Source organism: Zalophus californianus, chromosome 8 (genome assembly GCF_009762305.2).
Source record: "Zalophus californianus isolate mZalCal1 chromosome 8, mZalCal1.pri.v2, whole genome shotgun sequence".
In the NCBI taxonomy this organism is placed as follows: domain Eukaryota; kingdom Metazoa; phylum Chordata; class Mammalia; order Carnivora; family Otariidae; genus Zalophus; species Zalophus californianus.
The window spans coordinates 104,321,884-104,346,075 of record NC_045602.1 but is presented as its reverse complement, the minus strand read 5'-3'; the positions used below and the strand labels follow the sequence as shown (position 1 = coordinate 104,346,075).

The 24,192-nt window shown below is 39.4% G+C and overlaps 1 protein-coding gene and 1 long non-coding RNA gene across 5 annotated transcripts in view; one reads left to right on the top strand and one right to left on the bottom strand.

Annotated features, from left to right (window-relative positions):
• Nucleotides 1-1,266: 1,266 nt before the first annotated feature.
• Nucleotides 1,267-22,469, bottom strand: LOC113937524. Its single transcript, XR_003524638.2, has 2 exons — nt 22,181-22,469; nt 1,267-1,504 (listed from the first exon to the last, which is right to left on the bottom strand). It is a non-coding gene; the product is annotated as an uncharacterized LOC113937524 (long non-coding RNA).
• SNAP25 (synaptosome associated protein 25) overlaps nt 21,774-24,192 on the top strand; it is an 82,872-nt gene continuing 80,453 nt past the window's right edge. For 2 of the 4 annotated variants that reach the window (XM_027621896.1, XM_027621899.1), the window contains exon 1: nt 21,774-21,925. The gene's annotated coding sequence lies outside the window, so the exon portion shown is untranslated. Of the gene's footprint in view, nt 21,926-22,589; nt 22,707-24,192 lie in introns of those variants that run through there. The other 2 variants (XM_027621897.1, XM_027621898.1) reach the window with 2 other exon arrangements.

Below are 24,192 nucleotides of genomic sequence, written 5' to 3'. Positions count from 1 at the left end.
AGAAACTTGAGGTCAAATATTATCTGTATAACCATTTTTCAGAGCAGATGTAACAGATGGAAACATGGTAGCTAGACTAATTTATTAGAGAAAGAGTTGGGGACTAGAACCAAATTAACCTATTGGGAACCTATGCAGTGCCTAATCCTTAGTCCCTCAATTCCAGTGACTTGAAAACCAAGCAAGTGTGCACTTGTCGGGAGGGAGTATTGTAAAGGGATATGGAAAAAAAAATGTCCCAACTCACAATTAGTTGTTTCCCACCCTTGGACTGTGGCTGCAATTCCTAGAGTCATGTCCTCATGAAAATAAATCCAGATGTAATAAGGAAGGGACAGACAATAATGGCATTTCCTCAGTACCTCCTTCTTAGCAGAGAGCAAAATATTTCCCCAAAGCCTCTAGCAGATTTTTAGTTATATTTCATTGGCCATAATTTGGTTCTACTTTCTAGACAAATCACTTGCTAAGGAGACCAAGACTGCCATGTCTGGTCTGCATCCATCACCATTCATCACCTGGGCTAGGCTTCTTGTCACACAAATGCATCAAGATTTGGTATCCCTGATAGAAGGGGAGAATGGAAATTGATCATGCAAGCAACAGCATTTGTCGAAGCAATTCAATTACCCTGTGTGGGTTTTTGTTGTTGTTCTTGTTGTCCCACTTTATCCTAGAAAGTATAGGTGCCATAGATTTAGTCCATGGACTAGGAAACTCAGAGTTCAATCTCATGACATTGAAGGTCAGCAAGGTTACAGACTATTTTTCTCAGAAACTGATGAACCCATATGTTACAATCAAAGAATTTCAACCTCTCACCTCCTGGCAATGGATAAACTTAAATACCAGGCATAGTGAAACAAAACAAACAACATAATAAGGCACTGTTCTTATGATAAACCTAAAGTTGTGCTGATAATAAATCCAACCATGTTTTAAATTCAGTACTTGAAAAACAATGTAAATATGCTAATATCAAAATAAATCACTTTTGGCTAAATTTCAATGTTCCTTTCCTCATACAGACAACTTTTATTTTCCATAAAATTCAACCTGTGTGTTTCTGTTTCACTGGTAGTCATTACAAGAGTGCTGAAAAGTATGTATAGACTAATAGAGGCAACTTTGGCCTGATGGAACCAGCCTTTCCCTGAGAATTGGGAGAGTGGATTCTAGTCTTGTTATATCCTAAAGATGGCTGAATGCAAGTCACTTCATTTCTTCTTCTGTGAAATGAAGAAATTAAATAGACTGAGAGCTTTCTAAGTTCTAAAATTCTGTGATTATATTTGATATCCAAGTTGAAGCCAATTGGATAATTGATGTTATAACAAACAGTTCCCAAATTATAGTGGCTTAATACCATAAAAGCTTATTTCTCACATAATGGTCCAATTAGATTCATGAGGCTTTCCTGGTGTCTCCTCCAAGCAGTGTTTCAAAGCCCCAGCTCCATTCATTTCATGGGGCTACCATCCTCTGTATTTGGCTTCCATGATTTCTGTAAGAGAGAACATGAAGAATAAAACATGAGTTTTTATAGGAGACACGTCAATTTGGGCAGATGCATTGGCCAGAGTCTTGTCACGTGACCTCAGACTAAATAAAAGTGAGGCTGGGTAATGTAATGTAGCCTGTGAGACCAGAAAGAAGCAACAGGATTGGAGAGTATTGAGTCAGTTTCTGCCATAAACATTTTTGGAAATATTTCTTTCTCTGAATTGCAAGTAATTAAGGGAAATATTAATCTCACTTTGAATATTCCCATGTGTCACTGCTTATCCTGTGTTCCCAAGTACCTCATACTACTACTGTATTTTATCATGAATTCACTCTCTGTATGTCTGTCTCACTAGTTGCTGGGACTTCCTGAAAGAGGGTCCTTGTGTACTTCCTTTCTATACCCTCGGGGCTCAGCACAGTGGATGGCACTTATTAAAGATTGGAGATCCTGGGCAAATCAGAAAAAAGAAGATACCCCCAACTGCTTTGTCCTGATGATGGTGGTCGGTGCTCACTCCCAAATATCTATATTGAGTAGGGGTGATTTCTAAGGTTTGATTTTTGTGTCTCTATGGGGGGGGCATTAAATTACGTTTGTTTAATACTTCAGAAAAGTTTGAGGAAAGAGCAATTGTCATTTCACAGGATGATGGGGAAGGTTTACTAAAATGAGGGTGGAAGAAGTAAAGCTATCAAATTTGAACCCCATCAGTGTTGAGGAAAGATAATAGTGGGAGTAAATAATGAGATGATTGTGTATTTGTGAGGCTCAGATCTTTTTCACCACAAGCTGACAAGGCCTCCTCCCTGAACCCATGGCTTTACCAAGAGAAGGTATCAGGGCCACCGCAATGACTGACGTAATGATTCTGCTCTAGGACAATCACTGACTTTCCCTCCACCTGTCCTATGGTCTAACACTGTCACCCAGCAGGACTAACCCAGAGTCCACTCCCAAAGAAGTGATTCTGCAGGTTGCTAGAATCCAAGATGCCCATACCCCAGAACTAGAAAACATTCTTGTGGCAGTCTCAGGTTTTCAGCATACAGACCAGGGATACACATATGAGCTTCTTTTATTTCAAGTTAAGAATGCATTTTAGTGGGTTTTTTTTACTTGAACAGTAATAAACATTTATTGAAAGCCCAACTTCTAGAAATACACTATAAAATACAGTAGTCACTGGCCACACGTGGCTATTAAGATTTAAATTTAAATTACTTAAAATTAAACAAAATTTAAGATGCAGTTTGTCAGTCACACTGACCACATGTCAAGTGCTAAAGAGCCCATTGGACAATGTAGCTATAGAATATTTTCTGGCATCACAGGAAGTTCTACTGGACAGAAATATTCTAGAAACTGCTTCCATATAGTGTGTCCAGCTTTCTAGATCAAGTTATCTCAACCCTATTTGGTAGAAAATATGATAAGCTCTTTTTAGGATACCAAAAGAGGACCTGCATTTTGCTAAAATTTAGACATATACATGCAGTTTCTTAAAATAAAGTTTACATATTTGAAGGGTCAGTCCACCTTGGAAAGTTAAATTTTGCATCTTTAATATGAATGAGGTTTTAACTGCCTGGAGCTCAGCCATCATTATAGATTAAAGGTTAAATAAAACCACAAATCTAATATCTCCTGACATCTTCCAGAGAGAGAGGGAGAACAAGCAATGTGAGACCCTTTTCAGATAACAATAGAAGTAAGAATGAACTGAAAAAGAACCTTGCCTATTTTTAAGGGTGTGATCTCCAAGTACATATCATTTTAAAAATAAAATTCTATATTACAATATTCAAAGCACTGAAATATTTATACTCCTTGTACATGTTAACCTGTAAACTATATAATTAGATATGGCATCATTTTTTTCCCCAAGAGAAGTTAATCTACCCAAGAGAAAAGTGAATTGACAAGGAACCTATTCTATTATTGGTTCAGGAGAGGCAAGAATCCTACCTGGCCATCAGAGAGGCCAGCTGGACAAGTTATTAGGGTTGTTCATAAAAATTCCTGCTCTACTTCTCTAGGAATATGGGAGACTACACTTCACCACCCCCTTAAAGTAAGAGAGACGAGACGACTTGGTTTGCATGGTTAAATATGAGCAGGAGTGATGTATGTCTTTTCCAGTGTTAGCATTTAAGTTCCTCTGCTTGACTGATTCCTCCTTTCGCCCCATGTTTATTTACAATCATGGAAGCCCACGTTGGAGTTTCCATCAGTGGAAATCCATTAGTGATTATGATGAAGAAAGGCCCTGCTAATTTGTATTGGACAAATAGCGAGTAAAAGAATAAACGTTTATTATGTTAAGCCATTATGAACTGCAGTATAGTCTAGCCTGTTGTGACCAATACATCACCTAAATCCAGGTCATATGGCTCAAAATGGAAACGATGAGTTCTGAGCCTTTTGTTTCTGTGAATAAAAATAGAAAAGCTATATGTGTGCAGATCAAGAGTTAGAGGCAAGGGATCAAATTTGACAAAGTCAATCCTAGCCCTGATTTCTTATAGGCATTAAACATAGGAAGAAAAAATAACTTGTTTGTGTGAGTGTAAATGGTATATAGACGTTTATTTAAGCTCTGCTGTGAGGTGGGGCCTCTTTTCTGATCTGGCTGAAGAAAAAAATGCTATATAGGCTGTGTATTTCTAAAATGCTTTTCCTGCAAAAGCCTTAAAATTTTCATTCCCCTCTTTCTAGATATGCTGTTAAGATCATTTTTTTCCCTTTAAGAAAAAATAAACCATTGAGATTAACATCCAACTTGCTGAGTCACTTGTCTTCCACTTGAATTTTAACTATAGAGATCTGAAAGCAGCAAGGAGAAAGAGAGAGAGAGAGGGACAGAAGACAGAGACAGAGACAGACAGAGATGAAGACACAGAGACAGAGAGATTTAGGGAGAGAAGAAGAAAGACTGATTCTAGAAAGAAAGAAGAAAAATCTATTAAGTCAAATGGGAAAAGCAAAAATGAAATTTGAAAAATTTAGCTATGACATCAGATTTCTTACTCTGTAGTAGGAGCCCTTTATACAATATTTTAATAAAAACTGTAATGTGATTAAGGTTTGAATCAGGTTTTCACAATGGAAACAGCAAGGTCATTAGAATGGGAAAGACTTAAGGGTTTTAAGCCCAGCACCTCCACTACCAGCTGTCTGACTGACAAAATTCAGTTCACTTTTCTGAGTCATGATTTCCTCCTCTATAAGAAGGGAATAATAAAACTTAGTACATAAGTTGATAGGAAAGATAGAATGCTATAAAATAAAATAAAGGACTTTGGAAAGTGCCTGATGCCGAGCGGAGATCACTGTTCCTTTCTCTCTTCTGTCTCTCACATTATCTCTTCTTTATTCTACAAGGATTTTTCTTTCTCCATAAGGCTTTCTGAAGACCAGCTTTAGAAAGGCAAACTGTAGTTTTAATTCTGCCACTTACTGGAGTACTGTGTTAAGGTTTTCACATTCCTTATTTAATATTCACATAATTCTACGTAAGTTTATTCCCATTTTACAAAGGAAGAGAGTTAGAGTTAAAAATTTGCCCAAGTTCACATAGATAGCTTTTTAGTAATCTAATGCCACAGTAATAAAGTCTTGCAAACCTCAGTGGCCCATAAACAGCCATTTGGTATGGCTTGTCAACCTGTGGGTCAACTGGGCAGTTCTGCTCATTTGCATTGGCCTCAGCAGGGCCCACTCATGCAATTGCTGTCATCTGGGGTTTGGCAAATCTCTCTAGTCTAGGGCCAAAGAATCATAAGTGAGCAACAGGAAGTGGAGTAATCTCTGGCTTCTTTATTGAATGGAATGCTGACCATGAGCCAGCAAACTAACCTTCCCTGAGCCCTAAGCCGGGGACCTTCTTTTGGTTCAATGCCTTAAATCTGTATAGGCCTGCAGTTGGGAAATGAGAAAGCCCATGATTCTGACAGAAAGGCTGCCTCCCTCCCCATGTTATCCTTGAGAGAGATGACTGACAGCAGGACAGAGCCTACTAAGAAGTTTTTGAGTCCCTACCATTTCAAGGGAAGGGCAATCAAGCTAGAAAAGCTAGAAAAGATTGAAGTTGATACCTCAACACAGTGCCACACCAAAATGTAGTCCACGAACCAGCAGCATCAATATCACTTGGGAGTTTGTTAGAAATGTGGATTCTTGGACTCCACCCTGGATCTCCTGAATCAAAATCTAAGAAGCACTTCTTTTTTAAAAAATATTTTATTTATTTAGTTACTTTATTTTAGAGAGAGAGAGAGAGAGTGCATGTGAGTGGGGAGAGGGGCAGAGAGGCAGAGGGAGATAGAATCTCAAGCAAATTCTGCACTGAGCATGGAGCCTGACTCGGGGCTCAATCCCACAACCCTGAGATCATCACCTGAGCCAAAACCAAGAGTCCCACGCTTAATCAAGTAAGCCACCCAGGTGCCCCTGAAAAGCACTTCTTTAGCAAGAATAAAAATAGAGTCATACCACTGGAATAACATCATAGACAGATTTGAGCTAGTAGGTGAGTTAACCCTTCAAATCCCAGCACCTTGCTGAGCCTCTGACCTCCTAGTCAAGCTCTTAACACCTTCAGTTGCTCAACTGCCCTACTCTCTAGAATGAATGTCTATTATTTGTGCTTACTCCACCTTCCTACTGACCTCATTCTGAGACAACTCTCTTCCCCAACTCCCAGTCCATGTATTTTGGATGGGATTTATCATCGTTCTGGGAATGGACATTTGACCCAGGCAACCTGATTAGAGCACAATCCTCTTCCAGCCACAGTGACTGGTTCTGGAAGAAGCACATAACCTGGGACTGGCCAATGAAAATAATAGTTAGGGATATTTGTTGGAACTATTGGGAAAGTGGCATGCTCTTTTCTGCTGTTCACCACAGCAGGTGAAGTCTATCTGAGAATGAAGTCAACACATAGATGATAGGAGATAAATTTGATGACATAATTTGAGCACCTGAATCCAGCTTTGCTTAAAGCCAGACCTGACCCCAGACTTTTTAATTGTGTGTCAATATGTTCCCTTTTCGTCTAAGTTATTGTAATTTGGATTTCTATAACTTGCAAGCAACATAATCCTCATATACAAAGCTACCCTATGTTCCAAGCTTGTTGACCCCAAACAAGTCCTCAGCTCTCAGCTTCCACCCTCTCTTCTGTTCCTCTTCAGCTGTGACATGGTCATTTTCCAACTTCCAAATTCCAAAATGTTTGTAATTGTACTTGTTGCCATGGTCACAAGCCTAATGGAGTTTCCTGAGATAATACTGGTCATGTCCCTAGAGATTTGGGCAGACATAATTTTTTTCCAAGTGTAACATAGACCTGAAGTGCTGGGTTCTATCTAGAAGTTCACTATTCAAAGTATGGATCAGCAGCATCAGTATCATTTAGGAGATGGTTAGAAATGCAGGATTTCAGGCACCACCATAGACCTGCCAAATATAATTTGTATCTTAACAAATCCCTAGGGTGCCTGGGTGGCTCAGTAGGTTAAGCATCTGCCTTAGGCTAAGGTCATGATCCGAGGGTCCTGGGATCGAGTCCCGCATCAGGCTCCCTGCTCAGTGGGGAGTCTGCTTCTCCCTCTGCCCCTACCACCCCACTTGTATGCTCTCTCTCTTTTTGTCTCAAAATAAATAAATAAAATCTTTAAAAAAATCCCTAGTAATTCATGTACATAAATGGTAAAAGTTGCTGCCTGGAAGTTAGAAGACTGGTCCTATAGTTCTTCCTCTGTCTCAGTTTTTTCACCTGCGAAATGAACAGACCAGATTATTTCAGAGATTTGCTGTATCCTGGACTTTCTAAGGTACTCATGTTTTACAGTCCTTGGCTCAAATAAACTGTGGCAGCTTAGCATACAGATTAATAGAAAAGGCAGGGGGCAGAAAAATAAAAGAAAGCCTCTATCAGTCAGAAAGCAGTTGGTTGGACTTTGTGTGTAGAATGATATCCACCTCCAACTGGAAACAATTTTTATTTTAAAAATGAGAAAACAAGCCCAGAGAGGTTAATAGATTTTTAAAAAACCACACAGTGCAGGTATAGCAAAGCAGACATGAGAAGATACAGTAGAGATGAGAAGGTACAAAAGAACAGTGGGTAGTGTTTGGACACTGTTGCTCTGGAGCTGGGCTGCCCAGGCATTTATTACTGGGTGTCATTTGGAAGATCCTTAACTGTTCTGTGTCTCAGTTTGCTCATTTGTTCAATGGGCATTATAATAGTACAAACTTCATGATGCTGTAGGGAATTAAATTTGTAAAGTGTTTAAATTATGCCAGCAACATGTAACATTTTATATATGTCTGTTAAATAAGTAAAAATAAATCCTGATCTCTGTCTGGAGTGATTTCCATGGTACACTGAAACTCTCCTATACCAGAAATGTCCCCTCTTTCCCCACAAGATTTCTTTAACCCCCAGGCAATGTGTCTGAAATCCCACCTTAGTTCTTTTTTAAATTACTTGGATTTTTTTAGCATGGTGAAAATGAATTAACTTAATGTGAATTTAATATTAATTAGTTACCTGACAATCCATTCTTAGTAGAAGCTACCAAGGCAGCAGTAGAAGCTACCAACTGCCATGTTGAAAGGAGGAGATTTTATTAAAGGATTGAGTGGATAGAATGAAACAAAAAGAAATAAACAAGGTAACTCCTATTCATTAGTTTATCTATGACTTACCCACAGCAATAGTTTGAAATGCTGGATACATTTGGAAAGCTTTAAAAACATTAAGAATGAGGAAGGCTCACTTCAACCCAGTGATATCAGAATTTCTAGGAATGGTACCCAAGCATGTATGTTTTTTAAAAGCTTCCTCTAGTGGGCTGAATGATGTCTCCCAGTGATATCAGGTTTCAATTTCTGGAACCTGTAAATATGATTTCATTTAGAAAAAGGGTCTTGCAGATGTGATTAAGTTAAAGGCCTTGAGATGATATTATCCTAGATTATCTGGGGTGAGGCTTAAATGAAATTAGGGTTCATCTATCCTTATAAAAGGGAGGCAGAGAAAGATTTGGACATATGTGCACAGAAGAGAGGTGATGTGTACTTCAGAAGAATGTGTATTCTGCTGCTGTTGGGTTGAATTACAGGTGGGATAGAAATCTGCCAGGGTCTAGTTTGTTTTAGTGTTGTTCAAGTCTTTGAACCTTATTGATCTTCTATTAAGGTCTCCCGTCTATATTAAAAGTGGGGTGTTGAAGTCTCCAACTATTGTTGTTGAATTATCTATTTCTCCCTTCAATCTATTTGTGGTTCTGCTGTGATGTATATATTATTACATCTTCTTGACCAATTGACACTTTTATTATTATAAAATGTCCTCCTTTGTCTCTAGTAACAACTTTTGTCTGAAAATCTATTTTTTCTGTTATTAGTATGGTCCAGTTCTCTTATATTTGTTTGCATTGTTTATCTTTTTCTGTCTTTTTTATTTTCAACCTATTTATATCTTTGACTATAAACTGGGTCTCTTGTAGGCAGCATATAGGTGGATATTTGACCAATTTGACCAATCCCTGCTTTCTGATTGGAGGGTTTTATCCATTTACATTTAATACAACTGATAAGGTAGGATTTATGTCTGCCCTTTTGTTATTTGTTTTCTATATGTCTTATGTCTTTTTCCTCTACTCCTCCAACTGCCTTCTTTTGTGTTAGATATTTTCTAGTGTACCATTTTAATTTCATTGTCATTTCTTTTCTTATACTATATTTTTCTAGTTATTTTCTTAGTGGTTGCCCTGTGGTTAAGTACTTCATGTAAGGCAGTTATGCTAGCAACAAATTTTCTCAGTTGTTGTTGTTGTTATTGTTGTTGTTATCCAGGAATGTCTTAATTTCTTTTTGAGAGATAGTTTTGCTAATATCGAATTCTTGGTTGAAAGTCTTTTTCTTTCAACACTTTGAATATATCATATCATTGCTTCTATGGTTTGTGATGAAAAATCAGCTGTTAATCTTATTCAGGATCACTTGTATGTGATAAAGCACTTTTGTCTTACTGTTTTCAAGATTTTTTTCTTTGTGCCTTTTGATAGTTTGGTCATGCTGTATGAAGGTGGGGATATCCTTGAGTTTTCCTACTTGGAGTTCATTAAGTTGCTTAAATATTTGATTAATGTATCCAAAATTTGGGAAGCTTTGACCATTATTCCTTCAAATAGTCTTTCTACCCCTTTCTCTCCTCACTTTCTTGTACTCCCTTTATGAATATTTGGTATGCTTGATGGTGTCCCACTTGTCTCTGAGGTTCTGTTAATTCTTTTTAAGATTTTTTTTGTTTATCCATTTGAAAGAGAGAGAGAGACCACAAGTGGGGCAGGGATAAGCAGACTCCCCACTGAGCAGGGAGCCTGATGTGGGGCTCCATCCCAGGACCCTGGGATGATGACCTGAGCCGAAGGCAGATGCTTAACTAACTGAGCCACCCAGGCACCCCTCTGTTAATTTTCTAAAGTCTTTTTTCTTTTGGTTTCTCAGACTGAATAATTTTAATTGATCTACCTTTAAATTTGCTAGTCTTTCTTTAGCCAGCTCAAATCTACTCTTGTTCTTTTCTCATGAATTTTTGGTTCTTTTTAAAAATAATGTCTATGGGCGCCTGGGTGGCTCAGTTGGTTAAGCGACTGCCTTAGGCTCAGGTCATGATCCTGGAGTCCTGGGATCGAGTCCCATATCGGGCTCCCTGCTCATCAGGGAGTCTGCTTCTCCCTCTGACCCTCTTCCCTCTCACGCTCTCTATCTCTCATTCCTCTCTCTCTCAAATAAATAAATAAAAAAAACTTTAAAAAAAATAAAAATAATGTCTATCTCTTTCTTGATATTCTATATTTGATTGAGTCATTTTTCTAATACTTTCCTTTAGTTCTTTAGATATAAGTTCTTTTAGTTCTTGACATATTGATAATCACTAATTTAAATTTTTTGTCCAGTTAGTCCAATTTCTAGGTGTCCACATGGGAAGTTTCTATTGATAGTTTTTCTTCTGCTTATGGGCCATATTTCTTTGCATGTTTCAATATTTAGTTCAAATACTTTTAAAATACATTTAAAATAGTATAATGTGGAAACTCTGGAAATCAGATTCTGCCACCACCACTACCCCCAGCATTTATTACAGCCACTGTTTATTTGTTAGTTTGGTGCTTTTCCTAAACTACTTGTGTAAAGTGTGTATTCTTTGTTGTGTGTGGTCTGAAGTCTTTGCTCAGCTAACTTAGTGATCAGATAATGAATGGACAGATTTCCTTAAATGCCTGGAACCAACACTTCTCACAATCTTTGCAGAGAAGCTTTGTCTCTGTGCTAGGGTAGTGTTTCAACACTCCAGCAGGCAGTTTGCAAGACTGCCTTAGTCTTTACTTCCTACTTTTACAGAATCTCAAAGTCATTTAGAGAATAGGGCCTTCTCAGATCTTTCCTGGGCATGTGCACAGCCCTATTCATCTGTATGAATTTCTAGATTCCCAGGAATATATTGAAGTTTTTCAAAGCCCCTATGTACATCTCATTTCTCAGGATTTCCTTTTAAGTTTTTTTGTCAGCACCTTGTTTGCCCCAACTAGCATCACTGCCTCAGGCAGCTGCTGTGTTAAACATTTGCTGCTGATTGTTTTTGACAAGTGCCATGGGGAAAACACTGTTCACACTGAGTTCTGAGTCATATCAAAGACAAGCACTGAGAGTGGTAAATTCCAGGGAAATTTCACACAGGTAAAATAGTGACAATTCTCTTTGGATGGGGCTTCTGGGAAGCTCCAAACCAATTATACCCCTCTCCATTGTCTTCTAGGCTTCTAGGTTTTCAAGATTACCACAGAACTGAGCAGAGGGAAGTGGGAATAGAGAAAGTTAAATGGTACAAAATTTGCTGTTCTTACCTAGATCTAGTGATTTTTCTCAAATAAATGTTCTCAAGTTGTTGCAAACCTTTAAAACTAGAGTTCTAAAAAAAATTTCATTTTGACAATTTTTGCCAGTGAGTTCATTGCTTTTATGGAGAAACAGATTTCAGAGGTCCTTACTCCACCATCACAAAAGTGGCTCTCCCATAAACACAATTATATTATTGAGATGTTGACTCCAGCAGGCCTCTTGCCTAGATGTTAGCTCTCACATCTCACTTTTCAATTTTAATCCAGACTCTCTCTCTAGCATAACCCAGAAAAGCAAAAAGGGTTAAAAATATATTTCAGTATTCTTTTTTGTTCTCCACTACAAAAGTGGATACCATTGAAACAGACTGAGCAAACAAGTTTTTAGAATTGCCAAGGTGTTATAAGATAGTCACTGTAGGTAGAACATTGCAGCTCACCCAAACCAAGTGCCTCTTTAAAAGCATTGTGAAAGGGGTACCTGGGTGGCTCAGTTGGTTAAGCATCTTCCTCCAGCTCAGGTAATGGTCCAGTTATCAGGCCCCACATCTGTCTGGTTTCCTGTTCAGTAGGGAGCCTGCTTCTCCCTCTCCTGCTGCCCGTCCTCCCACTCGTGCTCTCTCTCTCTCATTCAAATAAATAAAATCTTTAAAAAAAGCATCTTGAAATAATTTTATAATTTTGCTATCTATTCTTTTTAAGAAGAGTGATATAGTCACATTTGAAAAATGAAAAATTAAAAAATAAATAAAAATCATACATCTTAGTTTTTATTCTTCCCTAGGGTAACCGTCTTTAAATATTTCAGTTTTAAGTTCTTCTTGGTGTTTATAACTTTAATTTTAAATTATATACTTCTATTTCTTGATTTATGAACTTTGAATAATATGTATTAACTCTTTTATTAAAGACTAGATCTAAAAATTAGATCTAATTGGCTTTCTCTCTTATTCAAATACCCAAACCTTATTTCTTTTATTAAATTTTGGTTTTGTCAATTAATTTTATAATTTTATACATAACTTTATATATAATCATGTAATATGATTAAAGTTTATTTCTTCTATCAACTTTATACTACTTCTTTTAACCCTTTACCACAGTAAATTGGGGCTTATATATTAAATGACACCTCTTTACCTTGTCCCCTCCTCAGCTCCCTCCTTTAACTACCATATTCTGACAGTTCTACCACCACTTTTATAAGTTAGGGCTCATAACATTTATATTCTGTTAGGAAAACGTAATGAAGTCTTTTGTGCTTGATTTACAGCTTGATTATAAACTTTAAAAATCAATAAATAGCATTTATAGCATCATAATTATATGAATACTATTCACTGCAGAACCAAGTAGTGAGTCTTTAAATATTCCTTTGACACCAAATCTTCATACAAAGAAAATAGTCAAAAAAAAAAGAGATAGATGGAAGCTCCTTCCTTAAGCTCCATCAAAAATTGCTCAAAATTATATCATATTTGGACCAAAAATGTATGGGATAGCTCGTTTTTCCCGGCATTTATAAGGCACTTTCATTTTTATTGCTGTTCAAAGAGATCGATGTCAGACTAATACACCCTTTAAATTACACTATTTGTTAAATTATCTAATTTTTACTGATTTATTTCTATACTTGCTTCCTAGCTTTGATTCTAGGAAACAAATCCTACATTAATTCTAACATTTACTAAATCCCTAGGCTTCCTGCGTTTTGTGGATTTTTTTTGTGGATTGTTGTTTTCTGGGGTACAATCCTCAGAAAATGTTTTTATTTATAGACAGAGTGCATAGGAAATAAACTTTCTGAATCTGTGTATGTCTGGAAATGTCTTTATTTTGACCTTAATTCTTTATCAACATTTTGGCTTAATACAGATTTATAGATTGCAACTTATTTTTTTTTCTAACACTTCAAGATTTATTCCATTGACCCCCTACCGTCTACATTTGCTGATGAGAAGTTGGATGTTGATGTGATTCATGTTTCTTTGTAAGCAACCATCTTTTTCTCCTCTATAGAAGTCCTTAAAATCTTCTCCAAGTAAAGTGGGAAATTATGCAAAAGAAGAAGCATACTCATTGTGTGGGATTAATTTATAACAATGCTAACCTATTCATATTAATAACTGAGTGATTATTTAATAAAAAGTCATGGTATTGAGAGGATGGGGAGAAGGAAAAGGGGCAATGTAAGAGAGCTTGATTATCATTGGTCATAACAATAAGTCAAATGATAGTTTATTTTATGAATCAAGAATTAGCAATGTCTGCATACTATTTAGAAACAAAAAATACTTTACCCAAAGGAAAAGCTAATGTCATTGAAAATTGTTACATATATATATACATTATAATATATACATATATAATACATATATATAATATATACATATATATGACATATATAGTGTCAAGGAGAGAAAAGCGCTATGAAGAAAAATAATTCAAGGTAAGAGAAATAATGATAGTGAATTGGAAGTTAACAAGGTTAGCTAGTTTGGATTGTCAGAGAAGACTCCTTTGAAAAAGCAGCATTTGAGGAAGTTAGATATGAGAAAATCTAGGGAAGAGTGTTTCAGGTAAAAGTAATAGTAAATACAAAGGTCCTGAGGTCGAAGTGTGTTTGATTGTACAATGAACAAGGTTAGTGTGATTATAATAGAGTAAGTAGAGAGAGAGTGTTGGGAAATGAATTTGGAGAGGTGGCCAGGAGCCTGATCTTGTAGGGTAGGAGGACTCCTAAATGTGATAGGAGCCATTAAACAATTTTTAGAAAGATTTATTTTTTTAAAAACCCATTGTGGTAGCTATGTGAAGAAATCAAGACTAGAGAGCAAATCAGGAGGCTACTGTAATAGCCCAAGTGAAAGATGATGGTGGCTTCAACTGTGGAAGTTGAGAAGTGGTTGGATTTAGAAAATGTATTGAAAATAGAGCAACATTTGCTCATAAGTGAGATGTGCATGAGAAACAGATCAGTGAAATAAGACAAGAGGAAGTAGGTGAATGTAGCTGCCATTTACAAATATAGGAAAACAATAGGGGGAGGGACCCATTTTGGAGTTAAAAACCACAAATTCCACTTGGTACCTGCTAGGTTTATATCCATATTAGCTTTATATTTAAGTGCAGGTATTGAGTAGTAAGTTGGATAGACAAACTGGAGTTTAAGAGATAAATCAGGGCTGAATATGTAAATACGAGAGCATTAACACATAGATGCTATTTGAGGTTCTAGAACTGGATAAAATCACCAAGAAATGACTGCATAGAGAGGCGAGAAGGTGCATGACTGAGCCCAGAGTTGGGGAGATGAAGAAAAGCCAGAAAAGGAGAATGAAAGGAAGATGCTTCCTGAGTGCTAATTTAGCAAACAGGACACCTGCTGAGATTGTTGATTAAGAATGTAAGAGATGAAGGAATGCCTGGGTGGCTCAGTCCTTAAGCGTCTGCCTTTGGCTCAGGTCCTGATCCCAGGGTCCTGGGATGGAGCCCTGCATCAGGCTCCCTGCTCAGCAGGAAGCCTGCTTCTCTCTCTCCACCCCCCACCCCCCGCTTGTGTTCCCTCTCTTGCTGTGTCTCTCTCTGTCAAATAAATAAATAAAATCTTTAAAAAAAAAGAATGTAAGAGATGAAGAAGAGTAGAGGAAATCAACCAATGCATATACACATTCAGTTTGAGGATGCCTTGGTTCTGCAGATGAGAGTATTGAGTAAGAAGCTGGGAATATGGCTCTGAAGCTCATGAGAGAAGTTGAGATTGATAAAATAAAATTAACAGTTATACATATATAAACAATGGTTAAAATCAGGGGTATGAATCACATTCTTTTTTTAAAATTTTATTTATTTATTTGAGAGAGAGAATGAGAGACAGAGAGCATGAGAGGGAAGAGGGTCAGAGGGAGAAGCAGACCCCCCGCTGAGCGGGGAGGCTGATGCGGGGCTCGATCCCAGGACTCCAGGATCATGACCTGAGTGGAAGGCAGTCGCTTAACCAACTGAGCCACCCAAGCGCCCCTGAATCACATTCTTTTAAGACAAGATGTCAAGGAAGGAATAGGACATTGGGTTCTCCTGATGTACCAAGGAAAGTACAGGAGTTCTGGAAAAAAATCAATCAGAATTCTCACATATTAATTTAGAAATAAAATAATAATTGCTTTTATACATATCTCAGAGAATTGTGAGAATAAAATGAGATCATGTGTGATAGTGCTTTATAATTTGTATGCAGCTATACAAATGTGAGCTGCTAAATTTTCTACTCTTTGGTTTAGAGTACAGAAGTTTTCATGGTGGGGAGTCAGGACACAGTCCATGACAAATGGAGCTCCCAGAGGGCTTGTGTGGAGCTCAGGGAAATGTACAGCTTAACCCACTGGGCATCACAATTTTGGTGCTTCAACTCATCTGCTATGGAAAATAAGGACAAGGGAGAACACCAGAGGTGAAGCCACTTCATAAACAATTTCAGAAATGGAATGAATGGTAAAGAGTGTCAGGTGAAGCCAGAGGTTAAGAAATATGGGAAGTCCATTGGATATGACCAGGAGATCATTGATGCTACCTGCTGAGATATTAGAATGAAGAAAATGCTCTGGTGCCTGTTAACTGCTAGAATTTCACTGCCTTTCATGCCAAGACTAACAGAATAGTTCCAGATATCCTTTGTCAATTCCCAGACATATCCTGAAGCATTCACCTCAACCCATCTCAACCTGATTTTCACTGCGAGAGTTCCTGGCTCCCGGAATAAGTTCCTATTTAAGATCTCTTATCATTCCCTCAAAACCAGTGATCAAACTTGCTGTTCTGTTCTGACCTCCTTGGCTGACTCTTTCAAGTATATTTTGAGTACATCGTCCTGACCCAATTCTTATTTATGCTCCTTATTTGGTATTGATCTCTGAATTTCTTCCTTGATTGTACTTGGCACTCTTTTCCTTTGACTATGTTGTTTCTGTTTACTCCATGTAATCATCTTGCCAGCCTAGATCCCTTTCTTGGAATTCACCCCAACCAAGCCTTGTGGTCAGTGATCCATAGACTCATCCCACCAGCAAATGGAACCCTGAGGCTGTTAATGAAAAATGTGATATACAAGCCACAATATGTTGAGGCAGAGAGGTTAGCTGGAAAGGGAGCATGTGATAGTTAATTTTATGGGTCAGTATGACTGGGTCACAGGATGTCCAGATATTTGGTCACACATTATTCTGGATGTTTCTGTGAGAGTATCTTTGGATGAGATTAACATTTAAATCAGTAGACTGACTAAAGCAGATTACCCTCCCTAATGTGGTGGGCCTCATCCATTCAGCTAAAGGCCCAAATTAAATAAAAAGTCTGAATCTCCCCTGAGTAACAGAGTTCCTTCTGCCTGAATGCCTTTAAACTGGGACACGGGCTTTTTCTTGCCTTCAGATTCAAACTGAAACAACAGCTCTTCCTGGGTTTCAAGCTTGCTGGCCTTTGGACTGGTACTACACCATTGGCTCTGTGGGATCTCCAGCCTGTGACTCATCCTGCAAATCTTGAGGCTTATCAGCCTCCATAATCACATAAGCTTATAATAAGTCTTTTTGCACATATATACAGAGAGGAGCAGGGGAGAGAGAATATGTGTGTGTGTATGCATGTGTGTATACATTCTATTGGTTCTGTTTCTCTTTCTCTGGAAAACTCTGACTAATACAGAGGGGATGAATCTGATGGGGCTGCAAGAGTTTGCACTAAAGCATGATGATTATGAACTTGGGCCACGAGGTTCAAATTCCAGTACCATTCATTAACCGTGCCCTTAGTCAGGTTATTCAACCTCTCTAATCCTCGATTCTTTCCTCTGTTATACCTAAACCCGAGTATGTTCCAGTGCCAAGCATGTGGAAGGTTTTAGATGTTGAGTAAATGAATGAATGAATACAGATGAAGAAACCAAGGCCCAGAGGACTTAAATTATACATATCTAGTTAGTAGCTAATGAAAAAAAAAAACCTTCCACATTAAAGCCGCAGAGGTATGTGTCATTACGTAGAGAAAGTTAAAAAGTCTCATCAAATTGATCAATTTATTTTATTTAACCAATGCTTCATGGTGTCAGACATGATGATTCTAAGCGCTTCACAATTTCCTTGTGAGTTGGTGATAATTATTGTCCCCATTTTACCTATGAGATAACTGAGGTACATAGAGCTGATGGAACAAGAAGATTCTTAAAAGATTCACTGAAGGAATATTGTGATACCTTCAAATAGCCTTTTTAATACTTCATTATTTTGACTACTATGTTCTCCTTCCTTCTGTCCGTAACTGACACAAGGTTCTTCCTTCCTACTTGACCACAGTCATGTGTTGGCATTGGAGAAGGTTCTAGGATGCATTCGTGTACAAAAGAGAGCCTATAATTTTGATGCATTAAGGAACAGGAGTGTGGAAGCACCTAGCCTCTGGCTAATGAGCACTCTCCTCCTTTCCTACAATGCTGTTCTTAGTAAAAACCAAAATGTGATTTAAAACTCTGGATGTACAGTCTTATTTCTTCTCTACATGGCAAGCCAGAAACAGAAACCAATATTCCTGGTTCTTTTTGTACCACTCAAAAGATCTGTCCCTACCTAAGTGGCTTCAAGGAACAAGGAAAATCTGGGGAGTTTAGATTGGGAGCATTTAAGCTTTTACTAGGTACTATTCATTCACTATGTGTAAATGGGGTGGGGGTTGGGGTAAGGGCGGGAAGAACATATAAAGAAAAAGCGGTAAACAAGCCATGTGGAAGGCAAACCAAGGAATCAAAACAGTGGATCTGTCAAATTGTATATTCCTGTGCCCAAGCCTTGTGCCCTTTTGGTGTTTTGAAATATTGTCAGAGGGTGCCAGGCATGTCCCAAAGGTGGACCTTGGAGAGGGGGTTTCTGAGCTGAGCAAGTAGCTAACCTACTTGCAAATTGACTTCGGAAAGATCCGATGATAGGAAGTTTTATAAAAACTTTTGTTATTGGGACACCTGGGTGGCATAGTTGGTTAAGCACCTGACTCTTGATTTCAGCTCAGGTCATGATCTCAGGGTCGTGAGATGGAGCTCCCGTGTGGGGCTTCTCATGTTGCTCAGAGTCTGCTTGGGTTTCTCTCTCCCTCTCCCTCTGCCCCTCCCTACCTCAAGTAAATAAAAATAAATCTTTAAAAAGCAACTTTTATTATTATACTTTTTGAAGTTGTCATTTTTTAGTCAATCATGCATCTTGCACCTTACCTGGCAAATATAAGCTAACTACCTGGATCTGGAGCTATTACAAGCTAGAAAACTTTGGGGCATGGTGTACCAGAAAAAGCTTTCAGAGACTGAATTAGCACAGTATAAATATCCATCCAGCAGAGCAGGTAATTTTCTCATTACTCATCAAATGAGTTCCTAAGCATTAGTTACTCTACATGTTGGTTCTTTGTGGAAAAAACTCACAGGCAGCTGAATCATTTCAAAGCAAATTTTCCATCACCTTCCTTCTCTGTGTGGTTTAGGCCTTTATAGACCCTAAATAACTTGAATCTGCTGGTTCCCTACTGGCAAAGATGACTATGGATATATTTTATTTTAATCAAGCAATGAGTAAATCCTAGGGGAAAAATCTCATTATCATATTAAAAATAAATTTAGGGCTATCTGGTCATCCTTAATAGACTTAATATTTATCCAGTGTTTATGCTTCTCAAATTAGACTCTGTTACCTTTCCCAGAGCAAGATGAAGAAACTCCTAAACAGTATCATTTTCAGCATAAGCACAGGAGAGTGGAACATGCTGCCACCATCACTAGATAATCCTGTGGGCCTGTGGTATTTTTCTGTGAAGCTTTGAATCAGTCTGACTCTCTCCTCATATGTGTAATATTTAAAGATGTCAATGTGGGGCATCAGCAGTTGAAAATTCAGAATACCAAGCCAGACCTCCCCTGTGACTGTCAAATAACATGTGCCTGGAGGATGAGCCTACATCGATGCCAAACTTCCTCTATTTATTTATTAATCTGGAAAATCCCCCACTTCCTCCATTCTTTCACAAAACTTTCTGCATGAATGACTTTCAGTCTGAGGGCCATACATATATTTTGTTTTTCTCCACTTCAGGCTTTTCTCCAAGAAACTTCCACATGCTAAATAAGTGTCACATTTGGGGGGGGAAAATCCTGACTATAAAGGATTTTGCAGTGACTTTGCATTTGTCACTACTTCTCCCAGCCCATTCCAGCTTGCTTTATAATGAAAGTGAGAACCATAACTAGGAGTTTTATTGGCAATTAAGGATCTGAGGACCATGCAGATCTTCTTCTTTATTGTATAAGAATCTTAAATGTTTTATGAATATTTAAGTAAACAAATTTCAGCAACATGCCTTGTTTTAGGAATCCTGCTTTAATAAAAATCCAAACACTGTTAATTATTATCAAAAACATTAACATTTCAAAATACCCTTTGGGTCAGGGAATCTTTAAGAAACAATGACTTCCGGGATGCCTGGGTGGCTCAGTCAGTTAAGTGTCTGCCTTCGGTTCAGGTCATGATCCCAGGGTCCTGGAATCGAGTCCCGCATGGGGCTCCTTGCTCAGTGGGGAGCCTGCTTCTCCCTCTGCCTGCAGTTCTCCCTGCTTGTGCTCTCTCTCTGACAAATAAATAAAATTAAAAAGAACAAACAAACAATGACTTCTACTTATTTCAGTTAAAAGCATCCTTTATTAAATTCTTACAGCTCTGCTAGCTCCAAACGCCCCCTTTACAACTCTGCTTTCCTCCTTTCCTTTCCTGGGATTCTCTTTCCAATAGCTTGCAGTTAAAAACTTGAGCTTGGCTCTCAGGCCAGAGCGCGGGGTGGGTGTGTGGGTGTGTGGATGTGGTGGCAGGGTTGGGGATTGTGCATTGTTTTTCCGGATCCGAGACAAGGATTTTCCATCGCCTGAAAGAGGCCATCAAGTTTTAACATTGCAAGGCACGACTTCTAATCGCATCCTTCCCGGAAAAGTACAAACAGTTCCTCAGCAGAGGTCCCCCACCTCCCACGCGCTCTCCGGCTCGCCCTCCCCGCGGAGAGCCCCGCGAGAGCCTCCCCAACACCTGTGAATCATCTGAGAGGCTGCCACTGCGGAACCATTTGCATACCCCACCACCCGCCCTCCCTCAGTGCCTAATGCACAACAAAGGAGGACAATTAGGATTGTTTCTTTATGATTATTATTTTTAATCTCTCATATGACCAGCACAAGTGGCCAGCCTTTCTCGACCACGCTGTTTTGAGCATCACCCCCAGCCCCCGCCCCCGGCCCAAAGCTAGCCTCGACTGGTACCTAGGTTTGCGTACTGAATGAACCACCAGAATTTTGCAGCGTCCCAGAGATCCTTAACTCCTCAGCCCTCCACACTCCCCTTGGAAGTCTGGACGGTTCTATAAGGTGTGTACGCGCTTCCGTGAACTATTCTTAAGAAACCCAACATAAAACCCCAGGCTCCGGTTGCATATTCAACCGAAAACAGCGTCATCTATTTTGCCCTCAGCAAACAACTCTCAACTCCAAGCCTTGAACTCCAGGAAACCCACGCTGGTCGGGGTAATTACCCTTCCTTCCCCCTTCGCCCAATTCATTTTATATCTCTCAGAGATAATTGCTCTGACGTACTTTAAAATAACGTGTATGAGTCTGTCTCTCCAACTGACCACATTAATGCAAACTCCAAGCGCTCGATGCTGCTTTGATAAAAGGAAGAAATCACTCATAAAAATAGCAGCCCACGTAGCCTGGCCATATATGGAGCTGGTGAGGGTTGACAGGGATGCCCCTTCAGAGCCGCTTCTTCAGAAAAAACAAATTGCAGCTGAAATCTCCTCGACTCCCTCCCCCACTTCTACTCCTCTGCCTTCTCCTTCCCTTCTATGACTCAACCAAAGACAACTCAGCGGGGGGGGGGGGGGGATTATATATAATCGCATATATGTCGCATATATAACACAATATATACACACAGAGATACATATACATATATATATACATATATATGTATATATATATATATACACATACACACACAAAGAATATCAGAAAACCAATCGCGAGATAAATGTATTTGCCTGACACCGGGTGTTAAAATGGAGTCATAAGAATCATCCCGTTCAGGTGTTTATAAAAGACTGAAATACAAAGGTTTGCAGTAAAGCGCACAGGGAGCTGAGTCAAGCGCTCCGCACAACTCGGCTCCTCCCCTCCCACCGCCAGCCTCCATCCTCCCTCCGCCCTCCCCTCAACACACTTCCTCCCCGCCCCTCCTAGAGAGGGCTATTAAAAGCTGCTGACGTCAAAAGGGACGGCCATCTTTGATGAGGGCAGAGCTCACGTTGCATTGAAGACCAAACCTCGGGGAGGTCAGGCGCTGTCTCTCCTTCCCTCCCTGCTTGGCGGCTCCTCCACACTTGCAACCTGCAAGGGGCCGGGCGAACACCACCCTCTGAAGAAACCAAGGTAAGGAGCCTCCACCTCGGGTCGTGGTTCTGGTTTTGGATGGCTGCATACCCAGAGGGGACCACAGCCAGGGAGACCAAGTGAGGTTGGGCACATACAAGTATTTGTGCACCTAGGGTGCGGTATTCCGTGTGTGCGCCTTGGGATAGCTCCGGTCTGGAGCTTATAAAGTATTTTCGAGGTAAGCTGCTTGGGGAAGGGAGGAATGGGGACACTGCAGATGGAGCGATGGGGAGGAAGCGCAAGGATACGTACCGAATAATAACTTACTCTTTCGAAACAGTAGTGGGACTCTCTCTCTCTTCCATTTTGCGATGCAGTTTTCAGAGATGTTTAGGCTGCTGTTTTTTTTTTTTTTTTTCCTGTAGACCAAAACAAACAAACCCTGTCGTTCTGAACCTGTTATTTTGACTATTGTCTTTAAGGCACTATTATCCAGGGAAGAATTAGGGCGAAGGCAGGTTGTGGGCTCTGGGGAGGCGAAAGCAGAAGGGGGAGTTCCCGCCCCGGGCAAGCCGAGCTGCAGCAGCGACAGCAGCCTCCATGCCCCGCGGACTTGATTTATGCCGCCTGCTCCACGTCAACTGCAGGCTGGCGGGAGGCGGGCGGGTCGTGCTGTGTGGGAGGGCTCTGCGTAGGGCTGGCGGGGGTGGGCTCGCCTCGGGGACTGCGGCGGCCCTCAGTCAGCACCCTGGACAGCAATACCGAGGGACCTCATGGGCGCCCGCGACCTTTCAGCACCGCGGACAGCGGTCCGGCAGCGATGCCTGGCCAGACCTAGGTGGGTATTCAGGGCTGGAGGCCAAATTGCCTGTCTGAGACCCCGGTCTCACAGAGACTCCCTAATAGAGAAGGCATAGTAGGTTAAGAATTTTAAAAAAGAAAAAAATAAATCCTGCCCACAGGACTCCTTGGCAGGCAATTACCTCTCCCATCCTCAGCTCCTGCATAGCTTCAAAAAAATAAGTCTACTTGTGGAAGTGTTCATATTACCCTCTTCCCCCTTTTTTAGGTAGAAAATAAATACTTCTTTTTATTAAAAAATCTGCATTCATCCTCCAGGCGGATATCAAGGGTTTTGTTTGGTTTTGTTTTTAACACAGAGTATATTTGTCTGCAGACCTTTGGTGAGCATGAATGAGGTATATATGAAGATACCAACGTGATCTGTTTACAAGAGTAATATATTTCCATATATATTTCTACCTGATAAAAAAATATGGGGGTAGTTGAACTAAGCAGAATCAACTTTAAGAATGAATCCCTCTTCCACTTCCTTCTCCCCCATTCTTGTAATTAGGCATGAACATAAACACACACTCACAAAAATACATCTCTGAGAAATGTTACAGGTCCTACAGGGTATAGATTTAATCTCTTTGGCTATGGTTTCAGAGTGAGTGGAAGTGTTTCCTATGGACATTGGTTATCTCAGGCTGATAGTTTCTGATTTGGACATCATTAAGACTGGTTTTCCTCAGGAAAATCCAACTGTGTCCTTCAGGGTAATGCAGGTGTTAGATTGAAACCGGACTCTGACCTAAAGATCTACTGCAATTTCTATTACGGCACTGCAGGATTTTGCTGAGACAGTGATAAGTACTTTAACCATTTTCTACTCTGAGGCTTGGAGCCTCTGAGTGAACAAAAATTACCACAGGGTTATTTCCTCCTGTTTGATATAACTAAAATTGGCATAAAATGACGAGGAGCAAAACAGTACTATTTGAATAGTTGTTAAATAAGAGTAACAGCATCATATGTAGGAATCTATGCAACGCATTAAAAGAAACACTGTCATGAGCCTTTGAAAAGCCTCACAATAAGATCTTGGATTATTTTTGTAAGTCATAACTCCAATCATTTCTGTACTACAGCTGTTAAAATGCCCTGTCTATATAGAGGAGGTACTTTCATTCCCAGCTATTTATTTCCTAATATTTTTCAATTTCATGGATAACCATGTGTTTCCATTTGAGTGTATATTGACCTGTTACCGTATATGGATGTAAAATTAATAGTCAGGGGTACGTAACTGCATGGAAAAATTTTATAAGTCTGCAATCCGCAAACAAAATAAACAACTGTGTTTTAGTGATGGGTGGAGGGGAGAAAAGATGGGTAGGAGTCATTAAAAATGCTTTGACTTCATGCTGCATGTCCAGACAGCTCTGCCTAGTTGCGTCAAATGAAAAAGCCTAACGCTGCCGGAATTACGTGCTTGGACATTAGTAATTACTGCTGGGTTTGTTTGCTAGTGAAAGACT